This window comes from Papilio xuthus, unplaced genomic scaffold (assembly GCF_000836235.2).
Source record: "Papilio xuthus unplaced genomic scaffold, Pxut_1.1 DF826949.1, whole genome shotgun sequence".
In the NCBI taxonomy this organism is placed as follows: domain Eukaryota; kingdom Metazoa; phylum Arthropoda; class Insecta; order Lepidoptera; family Papilionidae; genus Papilio; species Papilio xuthus.
In genome coordinates, this window is record NW_013531700.1 from 2679420 (window position 1) to 2692337 (window position 12918).

The 12918-nt window shown below is 31.5% G+C and overlaps 2 non-coding genes across 2 annotated transcripts; both read right to left on the reverse strand.

Annotated features, from left to right (window-relative positions):
- Positions 1 to 10884: 10884 nt before the first annotated feature.
- TRNAR-UCU (transfer RNA arginine (anticodon UCU)) lies at positions 10885 to 10957 on the reverse strand. Its single transcript has one exon. It is a non-coding gene; the product is annotated as a tRNA-Arg (tRNA).
- A 1509-nt stretch (positions 10958 to 12466) lies between these two features.
- TRNAR-UCU (transfer RNA arginine (anticodon UCU)) lies at positions 12467 to 12539 on the reverse strand. The gene has a single exon. It is a non-coding gene; the product is annotated as a tRNA-Arg (tRNA).
- Between the last annotated feature and the right edge of the window lie 379 nt (positions 12540 to 12918).

The following is a 12918-nucleotide window of genomic DNA, read 5'->3' on the forward strand; positions in this document are numbered from 1 at the left end:
TTGTTTTAATAAAAGTTATAAGTAATGTATGTAGTATATGTCTATTAAGTTATCATACATTCAGTTAAGTTAATGTTGTTATCAAGTCGATTCTTTATTAACTGGAACGTTAAAAATCAAGTTAATCTTTACTTTATCATAGGGAACTTTTACATCCGGTAGTTCTCACAACTGTTTTCATGTTGTTAAATATATTAAGTTTAATCACGATAAGATATATAAACTTTATGTCTCAATTGAGATAATCAAAAACTACCAAAGATTAAATGGCTTCCTGATTGAGATGTATTATTGTTTGGTACATATATTTATAAAATATTTTTAGTTACCTAAAGCAATGAAAGTAAGTTTAATATAAAAATGGGGTATAGGTTATGTTCAGTAACACGGCAAGAGATATCGCAAAGAATAGATTTTTTTTATCAAATCATATTAACTAAAGCATAAAAGGAGTAAATACAAGACAGTACATAGTGAAACTTTTTTTATGATCGACGTATTATTTGGTCGTTGACGACTCAAAAACTGTCACTAAAATTGCCATCATTTTTCATTAAATTATCGATAACTGTTTATTCAAAATGTAAATTGAAAAAAGGATTTATACGTTCAGTTTGAAAATGCAAAATATGCGACCGATAATAAAAGGTCTTCCCTGATCAAAAGGAGATTCTTAATCTTGGCCAGTGATTGATGACCGAAACATTGAATGGGCGAGCGAATGAAATCGATTTGGTGAGCAATAGCTTACATTAGCATGTGTAAGGGAAGCGATATAAGAGACTAAGCGATGGAAGGTATGTTAGATTATAGAACTTTACATTTAAAGCCGTTGTATTAGTGATCACTACTACTACCTTTACTTTACTTTATTCCCTACTACTAGGGTAGTAGGGAATAAAGACACACTTGAATTGGTTTAGCCAATTCATTGCTAATCTTACTAATATTATAAAAGTAAATATTTAGATGGATGGATGTTTATTTGAAGGTATCACGAGAACAACTACATGGATCTCGCTGAAATTTGTCTTAGTTGTATAACATGGAAGAACACATGGGCTAATATATATTTTTTTAATACCGAGCGGACGGAGTCGCTGGCTACAGCTTGTATGTATGTACTAGTGAAACCGTCATAATTTTTGAACTCGCTTCTTTTTGATTAAAAAGTTTATAAATTTAACACTGTTTACAAGTGTTTGTAAGTTAAGAAATCGTAAAAACATAATCATTAAATTAACCTCTTTGTTTAAAATCTTGTTAGAAATTGTGTATAAAATATCATTCTGTTTACTATTGGAATAAACTATGTCCTTATTCTAGCAAGTTGCAAATCTCTCGCACAAGAAATGACAAACAAGCCTTTACAGTCACAATGTATTTCAATTATTTTGCGATTGTGGTGCCCACATTGTATTCAATGTTTCAATTGAATAAAGCGCCGGTTCCGAAGCTAAACCCTTTATCTAACAAAAGATTGTACATACATAATAATAGGCCCCTGTATGTAATAGATACGGAAAAGTAAACATTTGGAAAACATATTATATTTCTTTATTTATTATTTGACACAACTCACTTTTAAGAATACATAGTTACTTGTTTTATTATTAAAATATATTATTCCAATTAGTATCATAGGTACTTACTAAACTAAGCTTATCCATGTACAAATAAACAATATTTCATATTCAATATTCAAACACTCACGTATATACGTCCGGTGCCGCCACCGGACGTATATACGTGAGTGTTTAGCCGTGTTTATATATCAGTTTAGTATAATGTCTCACGAAAGTTTGAATAATTTAATATTTCATAGATAGCGAATAAATAATGAGCCAATTCGTTATAATTTGGAAAGTAATATCCTTTATTGAAAATCGAGCCGTGGACATACCAAAGGTTTGCGAACTCTGTTACGAAACTATTACTTGTGCAAACGTTCAATTTTCGAGACACCGTATCATCGGCAGCGGTAGCCGCCATCATTGGTAATCAAGCTAGGGTAGCAATGTTTTTATATATGACTTGTTTTTTTACCGTTTCGCCTTAGGTTAGACATGCACAACTATAAAGCTTAGCTTGTATTAATTATTGGAATGGTTATGAAAATATTTGTAATAATAACTTTCTAGGGTGCATATTTTATTAAGCTGTTAACTTCTAGCTATAATAAGAGTGATGAAATGTTTTTGTTTATAGAAATATTTTTAATTCGATAATATTTAAGAAAAACTTTCTCGATAAGTTTTGGACAATTAAAAAAAACTAAAATCTAAAATTATTACATGTTAACAACAAAGTTACAACTCTCCCTTATTTATAACTTTTTTTTGTATTTAATTTATTGCACAGAAAATTGAAAAATCAAATACAATTTCGATTAGACAGCCGTTTTAAAAATCTACAGGGTTTAAGTATACTTGTTAGTAGCTATAAAGTTTATAAAATTAAAAAATACAGACCTCCTTAACTTGATTTCAGTATCTGTAGGTTTTCATTGCAAAAACATCTTTTAATTTCCTTTATTCTAACCATTGAGAATATCCATAATATTCTTACATTTAGTATTGCATACGTGCGTAATTCAGTCTACACCTGAGCGAAGTCCGGGCGTCCAATTTGCCCACAATGACTACACAGAGACAATACCTGTTTACTCCGCTGTCATGCACGTCCGGTAATCATCTTAAGTGTTATTTTGATTTGCATCGATTCCGCCATCTGTGTGGTCTGTGTGTCACCGTTTATTGCTTAATTTGTGATTAAATTGTTTTCATAAAAACACTGACGGAGTTGGTTTTTCTCTTACATAATCCCTAAGAATTTTTTTAACAAAAACTTTGATAAACGATATTTAAGAAATTGTTAGATCTGTTTGTTTTGGTGTAACTCATTCACTTTTACATTTTAACCTAAAATTAAAAGTTAAAAAAATTAAAAGGGCTCTATACACTTTTGTCGCGGACTAAAAACACTGAATTCACATTAGTATTATTAATAATATAAGTCATAAAGGTATTACCTAATAAAAAATACTTTGTGTTATTAAAAGTTTTTCCCAGTAATCAAGTGAGATAGTTATTTGTCTCAGTTCAACGACCCCGGTATACCGAAGAAAGTATAAATACTAGAAAACTCGTTGATAATTATTGGATACGTAGCTATGCTTGTTTATTGCGGTAACCGGCTTTTCTAAACCACAGCATCGCAACGAACAAGTCTCCGCGACACTTGTCCATTGACAATCTAATTGCACTCACTTGTTTATCTCTAAAGAGCTGCGCAACCCCCTTTTAAAATTTACATTTTAGTTTCCCAAATAATTTTTTTAAGAGAGATAACATATTGGCTATTTTTTATATGTCTACAATGATGAATATTTAAATATGAATATAAAAATTCTTGTTGGTTTATTTTCCTATTTATTTAAGATTCTACCGATAAATACTGATGCTGTCAAAGCAAATAGAGAATACAGAATAAAGAATCATTTTTTCGTACTATTATTTTGAACGTAAAATATTTATTATTTTTCCTAAAATAAATTTGCTCCACATTCTCTTTGCTCAACTTATTACAGAATGATTAATTTTTATTAGTCAATTTCAAATTATTAATTTATCGGGGTATTCAACTCTATATTAGATACCGGAGGCTGTGGCTCTCACGCAAGTAGCAGTTATTGTGCGGCCTGCAGAACAACTGACAAATAAACACAACCTGTTGTTACATCATCTCTTATGCGGCAGGACTAAGCTTTACTTAATACCGGGAGGTTGGTACAGAGCTGCCCATTCTGTATTATAATATCCGTGATTATTAACAAAATATTTAGTTGTAATAAAGGTTACCAATAGAGTCATATTTCTTAAATGTTGTCTATATATATAATAAATAAATATAATGTTGCAGAAATCATTTTAGTAGTGCTAAGGTAATTAAGAAGATGATATGAAGAGTGTAAAGTTCGAATTTTGAAGTATAAGAAATCTATCTTACTTCTTACTAATATTATAATTGCGAATGTTTAGATGGATGGATGGATGTTTGTATGAAGGTATCTCTGAAACGGCTCAACGGATCTCACTGAAATTTGGCATAGATGTAGAACATAGTCTGGAAGAACACATAGGCTACTTATTAAGTTTTTTTTTAATCTGCCCGAAAGAAGTCGCAAGTGACAGCTAGTGTGACATAACATTACAGGAATAATTAGGAATAATTATATAACACTAGTAGTGCTAAAGTATTTTAGAAATTGATATGGAAAGTGAATTCGAATTTTGAATTTGAGAATTTTTTTTATAATGTAATATAATTTACAATATCGTAACCTGCCTTTGTATATAATTAAAGATATATTTATTTTATAACTATAAAACTCCATGTGGGATCGCACATTATGCAATATTTAAACCTTTTAATTGATACAAACTAAAGCTAATGAGAAACCAAACCGAATTATCTTAATGAAAGATATAAATTCTTAACATATCAAGTTGATATAGTCATAAAATTTCATTCAATATTAAAATTATCAGTAACATTTATGCTTAAGAAACTCATGTATAAGCACTCTAAGAAAAAAGCTTCGTGGGAATCCGTATCAAAACACTATAACTATTAATCGTGTTCTGCTAATCAAAGTAATTTTAATGCTTTATTTAGCTTATATTATCGCAAATTACCTGAACAAGCTCGAGCAGGACCTATTAATGTAAGCGAGACAAAAATAACAGTCATTAAACTGCAATAACACGCTTTATATTAATAATTTGTATGTAAATTAAGTTTTCCCTGTGTTTACGCATTAGTGTATAGTGAACAGGAAGCCTTAGAGTTATCACACACATTTAACAGTCTTAGTATACAAGAATAAAAAAGGATAATTAATTTAATTAGCTTGTAGAGATTTTTTTAGTCTCTACCCTTTTCACAGACTAGGGACTTCGACTCTAGAAACGCGACTACTACGTCAAGGAAGTTACCGTCGCGCCAGTGAAAGATGTGTTTAAGTGTTCTAATCTTTTCTTAGACCCTTACGTATGTAATTTAAGACATTATTAGTTAGAATCCTTTGTCCTAGTCAAGTGCCAAGTTGATTAGTAAGGGGATATAAACGTTGACATTTTAATAAGGCTAGTGTTGCGCCGATACACCGGCACTGTGTTGAATTTTACCTACACTCTAGTCTTTTCTTGTAGGCATACGAAATTAGATAAGTTAACCATTTGCTGATAGTCATATTGAATATCGAAAATGGAATAAATCAATAAAAGGTCCGTATAATATTAGATTTACTACAATTATTGAACGAGCTATACACTCTTTAAGCAGTAATTTGCATTTAAATGGCTACAACACATTTCTTGATATGTTTTTTTTTAATTTATTGCACATTAACTATAGGAATTGAATTAAGCAAGAAGTCATGATAGTATAGGGTTGCCACACACGACATTTATATGTAGTCTGACATTTTAGACTTGTATTTCCATTTGTAGAACGTTATCCTAAAATGGTCATTGTGTTACGTCTTTGCGAACGTTTGTTTGATGTTCTTCAGTCAATTATTATTTGAATTTATTACTCGTTTGTTTTATGATATTTGAATTTAATTGTCAAAGAAACGATTGAACCTTTGCGATTAATTATGTAAGATTAATTACTTATTTATTTTTATGTACACATAAGAAGAAATTCGTAAGAAGTTAATATTACCTCATTCAATATATTAATTAGAAGATTTAAAAATAAATCAATGACTCTAATTGTTGATGGTGTGTTATTATTATATTAGAAAATAATAAGAATGATTTTATGAACTAATATTTTTCAATTGAAAGTAGTATATAGAATGAGAATAATAAAATTACGAAGTAAAATCTTAATAAAACTCTCGGCTTCATCAATCCTCTATCTTGGGCAGTGACAGATATCTGATACAATCCAAACAGTAGCATTACAAAGCAATTTATAAGTTCATTTTGCTACTACAATCATTATTCTCCTATATTTCTTATGATACTATCTGAGTTAACTCGACTACTGGTTGTTATTGCAAATTGATTGTATGTCCCTTGAGTTATAACTTTCGATATTAATGTATTATTGTTTTAGTGTTTTCTAACATGCTATAAATAGTAATATAATGTCGATTTATCTGTATTAAGTCAAAATATCGTTAATATATTTGTTAAAGGAAACTCGTTTTGATCTTTATTTGATGATAGAGTAATTTTAATGTCATTTTATTACCAGTTTTGTTTCTATCAGTATAACTGTAAATTATCGAAGAAAATTTTAGACAAAACAACATTTACGTGAAACTGTTTTATAGTACATAAAAAATACTTAAACGTTTTTTAATCGACTAACTTAAACACACGTACGATTACGTATTTGGTTTACAGCATACACATGCATCTTATACGCTTTTTTTCTTTTATAAATCGGTTATGACGAAGTCGCGATCGACCGCTAGTAATTTTTATAATATAGTGTACTAGCTCTCGCCCGCGACTCTGTCCGCGTGGTATTGAAAAAAAAACTTACTTAGTAGCCTATGTGTTCCGTAGATACCTTCAAACAACCATCTATCTAAACATTCGCATTTATAATATTAGTAAGATTCATTATTGTATTAGTATACAGATCTCAAGGCTTCATCGTTAGAAATAATCTGATATTTTCCAATTCTCACAAAATCTATTTTTTTCTAAAGATAAATTTAATAATGGAATGTGCTGGAAACAAACTAATTATACTAGTAATTACTTTATTATTCTCACATTATAAGAATTGCTCATGAATAAGCGATTTTTATTTGAAAAGAAGTAACCTCGTCAGAATTTTCACACCGGCATAATTGACATATTGACATGCGGAATAAATAATTTGTTTTTATGAATACAATGACATTAATAAAGACATATATAATAATATTATTTACTTTAAAATAATCTAAAAAATAAATAGAAAACATTATAATATGTATAAGATCTAATAATTTTACTTTTACATAGGACTTCTAAAAATAGAATGAATATGTTATTTATCTTTCAAATAATCAGGATCTATTTTGTATGATTGCACAAAACTCAGAAAATTCTAATCATTATAAAAATAATAAAGGTATGATAGAGTAAATCACTCTAAGGAACATACCTAATGAGTCGTGAAAATTAAAAAAAAAATGACACTGCGACAAAATAATTATATACGAAAAAGGTTTTATATCTTTTAATATAAATAGTGTGAAACAACTGGCCATATCTAAAGGACATTTAAATATCGAACAAAAGTTCGTTTTACCGTTGCAGTACAAGGAGTATCATCAAGTAGTAGGCGCATTATCATCGAGCTAAGTTGTCGCCGCCGGTCCACTGCTAGGTGAACAGTAGCTGTTATTATTATTACCCACCACATACATACACTTGAGTGCGTTGACTCCTTTAATAGTATATTGCGTACACTCAGCTTATAGGGCGGGTTTACATGCTGCAAGGAAGTGTTTGATCTTTAATTTTTAAAAACTATTTTTTTTTATTTAATGTAATTTAGCATGTGACCTTTTTAAATAAGTCCTCAAAAGCTTCAGGGAACGAAACCAAGCTGAAATACTTAGGGGAATTTAGTGGTAGAATTAATGAGCTAAAATTTTATTGAAAAAGGTCATGATGTTATTTTAAAGTATTTTATAAAAGTCGATATTAATATAATTTTAGAACGTGCCAAAGATATTGTAAAATGTCTAACAAAACATACGATGCGAAACAGACCTTAATTAACATGTAATTTACCCCTATCTTATTTATAATAAACTTATATCACTTGTCACAATAGATGAGAAGTATTTTCTATACCTTGAGGTGCCAATTGTCATTTTAGGTTTTAAAAATAAACATGTTGCATGTAAGCCGAGCTCGAATGAGGAAAAGATTGGCACATCTCGGCTACCGTTGCTCCGGGCGCCCGTCTTAGCTAATCACACTTATTATGTATGTATTAACTTACGGCATACAAGGACTCGATTAGCACATAAGTGCCCTAACACATACCTCGTTATACTTTTACCCGTTTTGTGAAAATGGAATCGGTTTAACGAAAGTTATTTTACATTACCATAGACTAATTAAAGGATCTATTTGTTGTGTGCGTAGTGAAATTGATTGACCCACAAGGTCCAAACGAGTCAAAGGAATTTACTAATCGCCTATTTTCTCTACTCTAAGAATAAAATTAAATTTAGACTATGCAAATTGTTTCTCACTAGAGATATTTACAAAAACAAAAAAAAAACAAAAGAGCGGACAGGGTTATTAATTTGGATAGACGTGAAACAAAATTTATTTAGATAATGCATCAATTTAATCTAAACTTTAATACGATGTAAACACGTCTAATCCCTAACACAGCCCACAGGTTTGGTCTTTAAAGATAAATAATGGGATTTCTGATTTATGGTTTAAGAGTAAACACGCAAAGTTCGATACCAAAACGATAAACGCATTTATCTATCTGCCGATTTCAAGCTGCACTTGTTCCGTTTGTCTTTAGCAATAATAGAATTATGTAACAGGTTGTATACAAAATTTACGGCCATGAGAGATAATATAGGTCTGAATGGTTTTGTCTTTGTCTTACTTATGCACAGTTGCCGTGAACGACTGAAATGACGAACATTAGATTCGGAGGAAGAAAATGGTGCGCCAAACAGTGATTTGGGACAAGAAGATGATGATACATGGTTATAAACTGCGGTATTTTGTGTCTATTTGATTTTCGCCATTTTGGTGCTGACTGTTACGGGTGATAGCGGTGAGAATAGTTGTCAGGAACTTGAACAGGCGCGTATAAGTCACAAAGACTGTCATTTCATTTTCATTTGATGTAGGTGTTTCAGCAGTGAAAACTTATGGCTACGTAGATTACGCGAGTTACATTGTATCTTAAAGTGGTAATAGATATGAAAGCGGAAAACACTAAAAAGGACTATAATCAAAAATTGGCCAACGCAATAATTACGATAAGCCTTGTCGTAAATTATCGTAAAGTTTGCCGGCAGCCAGCACAATGTTGAATTGTCGCAATTTCCTCGTTAGACACTAAAATAAAATCTAATAAGCGCTCTGCTATGCAAATCAATCTGTTGCGTAAACCTGCCGCTTTGTCAGCTCGCAGACACAATGCAGGAAATAACATTGCAGCCTACAGGGTTGCTGCATTGCTGCTTTAATTTAGTTTTAAGTCTGTCTACTTTGATAAATATTTTTATAAGTCTACTATTGATTATGGTTTGATTTATAGATTTATGTTATTTGTAAGTGTGAAGTTTGTTTTAAAATCAAGATTTCTCTTTGGACCAATGAAAAAGGTAAATTCACCAAAAAACTGCTATTTGACATTTTCCAGGCTTGATTTGTTCTTAATAATTAAAATATTGTTAAACGTTAACCAGCATTACTTGAAATATTTTTCAATTACAAGACAATGTTGCGCTCAAAATGTATATTCCAACTATATACATGAAGACGATAAGATAAGGTATACAGAAAAAGTCATAAGCGACAGTTAAGGTAGGAAATACGATGCACATAAAGTATGGGTCATTAAAGAATCGATTGCTTAAATCAGAGACGCAGCCCTGATTGTAAAGTATGTCAGAATCGAACCAGATGGAAAGATAGTGAGTGATTCTGAGCAAGTAACGCTACCAGGCAATAACTTAGCCAGTAGACCCCTTCAGGCTACGAAACCATTTCGTGCTGATTCCATTGTAGGCATAAATTCTTAACTAACGTACCGTGTGAAGGCTGTCTTAGTAGCACTAAAACAAAAGGAAGGGCTAACGATTAAAGAAATTTGAGCCTTATTTAACACAAGGGGTTATAGAAATTAAATAGAATTTAGCTTAAATGATAAACGTTTAGATTATAGCTCGGACGTATTTGAAATTGGATCAAAATAGGAAGCAACAAGTCTTAATTTGCAATTTGAAAGTGGAAGGATGGCTACTGGATGGAACATGTAGGCTGTTGCAGCCTGAGGCTTCGTCATTTAGTGCGAGTGAGGCGCAGCAGATTTATGTTGCCTTTTGATTCACACAGAAACATTACGCTTTGTTTAGACTCGACATTTAACATGTCGTTCCAGTTTTGTTTACTATATCAGTATTGGCGATTATTGAAGTAAATTATTCAAGTCTCCCCTTAATATCTGTTACAATAAACATAATTTTGTTAATGTATGCTGACAATAAACTTGAATAGTAAATTTATTGAACGTAATGAGGTCTTTAGTATTTGTTATTATTATAAATACTAGCTGTGCCCGCGACATCATCCGCGTGCAATACACTCTTTGAGCTGCACGCAGTACTGGACAGTACTTGAACATTACATTACTTTAATTTTCTGAAATAATATAAGTTTTGGAAATTCAACTTAACCTAAGTTATTACTTTCATCAGCTACCTGACAGTAACCAGTCCAGTTAAAACTAATCCTGGCTGGATTTATATCTAAAACAGCTCAACGGATCTCGCGGAAATTTGGCATTGGTATGGAACATAGTCTGGAAGAACATATTATAAAAATTTTATATCGCGCAGACGGGATCACGGCCACATCTATTATATGAAAGATATAATAATAGTTGGGATTATCATTGCATATTTTTTACTTTAAAAATATACAAATATAACATATTGAAATTTTAAAGATTCATATAACCGAGCAATAATAATTCACAGTTTCTTATTTTTCACCAATTTACAAAAAAGAAAAACCTATTAATTTGCGTTCCGTTTGTAACATTACAAAAACATACAGTTACAAACATAGTATGTTCTTGTAGTAAAAAAAAAGATCATTCCATCCCTGGTGGGGATCGAACCCACGACCTTTGGATTAGAAGTCCAACGCGCTATCCTCTGCGCCACAGGGACGTGTGTATGGGGTAGTCAAAGTAATATATTCGTATTCGATATTTGAATTTGGCTTTGGCCTTATACAAAAATTTGCGGAAAAAAATTGTAAGGTTATCGACAAAATTTGTCGTTGTATTGCCCGATAGGCAAGCTGTACCAATTTAATAAGAAATGTATCGTTGACGCTATGAATATCTTCTCACAAATTTTGTGCTACGTTCTCTAGTCAAGAAAATATCAATGTAATTGGACATAAAAGACTACTGCTTAAAATTATGTATCATCATAGGTTTGTATACACCTAAATTAAATATTTTGTCCTTCTTATACTCTTTAACAAAACAGAGACTGTAATATGTATAAATACATCATCATCATCATCATATTCAGCCTAAACTTGTCCACAGCTGGACGTAGGCCTCCCCCATCGGTTGCCACAAAATACAAAAAATAAATACATGTCTTACAGTTTTTAGATACTACGATTAGATTGCAATGTAATTTTAAAACAATTTTTAAAGCTTATCATAATAAAATGATTGCGAGCGAGGTGGTCGAAATTTCGTAAGGTTTTTTAAATTGCGAATTACATGAAGCACACATTATCTATGTCGGGCATACAGCACGGGCCTGGGGCGTTTGCTCGCGCTGCGTACGAGAGTCGAATACAAATGTTTATTATGGCGCTGGAAAAAGTAGCGGCCATTGTGGATAGCCCCGGGCCGCTCTGCTGAAGGAGTCGTGCTTACTCAGTGCTTTGTGACGTCTTTAGAGAGCCTTAAGTATAAGTTTCTTGAGATAAAATGATAGAAAAGACATTTTTTTGTGTACTATACGAAAGTAAGAGATAGGTTCTTGGCATAGAAATATTTACTTTACTTTATGTAAATACAGGTAGATAACCTGGTTATGATTATGAGATAATTGACGGCAAAGGATCCGTATCTATTCTATCTATAAGGAGACTAAATTGGGAGGATTTCAGCTGTGGATCAAAATCGGTTTACGAATTCAAAATTAGTGTGTAATTTGTTTGTTAATAGTAAATTAATCTGTATGTATTTAATGGTATTTAAAGGAAAGTTATATTTTAACATTTTTGATCATTTTAGTATAAGAAATTATGAGTTCAATGCTTAAAACTATTGCGATAATATTGCGAACTTTGATCTTAAAAATACTCATAATACATTATTTATTAGAATCAAGAAGAATATAAATTTGTTATCATTTCCTTAGTCGAAGACGCTAATTTTTTTATTCTTATCTGAAATGTTAACTTGATAGAATTTTCTGATATTTATAATATACCAATCTAGAATATTGCATAAGAATATGTAATCGAAATATTTGTTAGTATTGATTAAAATGACTCAGATATTCGATTAAATTAACCATCGAATTTCTATATTATTTCATAAATATTTAACGTCCTACTTAGTTTTTTCTACAAACTCCATTAACCATTAAAAGATTCAAAGTTATATTCAATACTATTATTACAAACAAAATTTTCCAAAAAAATCCCATCCCTGGTGGGGATCGAACCCACGACCTTTGGATTAGAAGTCCAACGCGCTATCCTCTGCGCCACAGGGACGTGACATAAAATAATGAAACGATTCATTTTGCGTAACATCACATAAATATTCTGCAAATTGTATAATATAAAATGAGGATCATTAATCCCCTACAAGACGAGGGAAATATGCGCTGAATGTAATTTCCCTTCAAAAAAACGTGCATCGTGTCAAACTAGGCAGTGGTAGTATGTATAAGAAAGTATTAAAGATATTTATTGGGTTAATTTTAGCGCCACTCTACAGGTCTTCTGTCCACCTGTCGCCTTGCGCTTTGGGCCTGCATTGTCCGCGATACAAATGTGATCAAATTATAAAGAGTGGCGCGCGCCCGCGGCGTTCGCTCCCGAGACACGGCCCCGTGCGTGGCCTTCGACGCGATTGTACGTCGCAAACGCA